Source organism: Sinocyclocheilus grahami, unplaced genomic scaffold (assembly GCF_001515645.1).
Source record: "Sinocyclocheilus grahami isolate Dianchi unplaced genomic scaffold, SAMN03320097.WGS_v1.1 scaffold98.1, whole genome shotgun sequence".
Lineage (NCBI taxonomy): Eukaryota > Metazoa > Chordata > Actinopteri > Cypriniformes > Cyprinidae > Sinocyclocheilus > Sinocyclocheilus grahami.
The window spans coordinates 4,150,384-4,152,184 of NW_015505277.1; the positions used below are offsets into that span (position 1 = coordinate 4,150,384).

The 1,801-nt window shown below is 36.7% G+C and overlaps 1 pseudogene; it reads left to right on the forward strand.

Annotated features, from left to right (window-relative positions):
- The window catches only part of LOC107588114 (ankyrin repeat and MYND domain-containing protein 1-like), a 17,229-nt pseudogene that overhangs the window by 3,615 nt on the left and 11,813 nt on the right, over positions 1-1,801 (forward strand).

The following is a 1,801-nucleotide window of genomic DNA, read 5'->3' on the forward strand; positions in this document are numbered from 1 at the left end:
ATTTTTTTTACCTTTATTTTATCCATTTCATTTTTTTCCACTCGTAGATTTGAGACAGACACATTAGAATATGAACATGGCTCAGTTTGGACCCAAAGGTCCCTTGGAGCTGAACTCAAAGAAGCTGATCAAGGAAGCTTCATGTGGTGAATGCAGGAATGTTTTTCCGAATCCTCAGAGATGGAAAAGTCCATCCTGACGTGAGTGATGCACGGGGACATACGGCTCTCATTGCAGCCACGGTAAGCTTCAGTTTTAGCAAGATACAAGCAAGATCCAATCTAACTCAGTAGAAAATGCTCATTTTAAATGCTTCTTGGCATGTAAATAGTGACTAATATTTGCCAGAAGGTGGCAGCATTGATTTTTATTTTTCAAAGGAACATTGGATAAATGGATAAACTACAGGTTTCAGATCAGTAATAACGATCCACAATAAATGCATGCTTACTGATGATCAATGAGGTTTGTTGTGTGTCTGTGTAGGTTAATTGTCATGTCGATGTCATCCACATGCTGCTGGACAGCGGGGCTGATGTTAATAAGTTAAATGATGAAGGCATGTCTGCTCTGGCTGTCTGTCATGTCCTCTACTACCCACTTCAGTCTTTACATAAGACGTTGGCTGAGAGAGTGACACAGAATATCAGCCCAGAGTCACAGGTAATAATACAGAGAGGACGTTAGGGATTCATAATGGGTTTTTTGGTTTGCTTGTTTTTCAAGCATTGTAAGTCAAATAATTTTTCTCCTTCTTTTCTTGCTCCTCCCTTTTTTCTGTCGGTTACGCTAAAGATTAAGCCTTTGGAAGCCGTCTCCCATGAATCTTCTCCATATCCAATGACAGGAACACCCAAAGATGAAAGCAGCCAAGAGACATTTGAGACACCAAGAGAAAGCAACCAAGTTGACCAAAGCCTTGAGCCAGAGAACCTCAATGACCTGGAGAAACTTGAAGCTCAAGGGCAAATAAGTGAGGATATAAATTAAGATGAGATAGTTCCTCAGCCTGACCAACACGAAGGCCTCAGCAACTCTGAGGAACCTCAACTTCATTATCAAATCAATGAAAATACAGACCCAAACAAGGAGATAGTCCTTCAACTTGAACATGAACAAGACAGACAGAAGAACCGCATGTTATAATCATGTCAAAATCTATTCAAGTCTTTGATGATAAAATCCCATTGGGTTCAGTATCATGGCGAGAGAAGGAAGCAAAGACAGTAGCTGACTGAGCAAGAGGTGACAAATCTGGAGACTGATGAAAACTTGGAGAGGAGCATCAGATCAGATGATCCTACCTTTGATTCTGCATGTTCTATAACTAGTTTTCACATTGATGTCACAGAGGAGATCCTGCAGAAGAGTGCTGAGATCCTGTGCCAGACAGGAACAGTGACTCCAACAGACACCCAGGAGACAGTCCGGAAAATTGCACTCTTGAAGAGTTAGTAGACAAATTCCTACACTTTTTTGTATTTATCCGAATCTCACAAAAGTATATATGGATCATATATCATTTTTCAAAAATACATTGCATTTTCATGACAACTTAGCATATTTCCCCCAAAAGATCGTATTAGTGTAATGTGAATAAATATTTTTTATAATAATATAAAATAAAAATATGTAGTGTTTTTAGTTTCTTATTTAAGTTGTAAACAAAATAAAAATATAAAAAATGTGTAATAATATTAATTAAAAACAACAATTAAACAACCATTTTAAGACAATGTGATATATATGTATATATATATATATATATATATATATATATATATATATATATATATATACA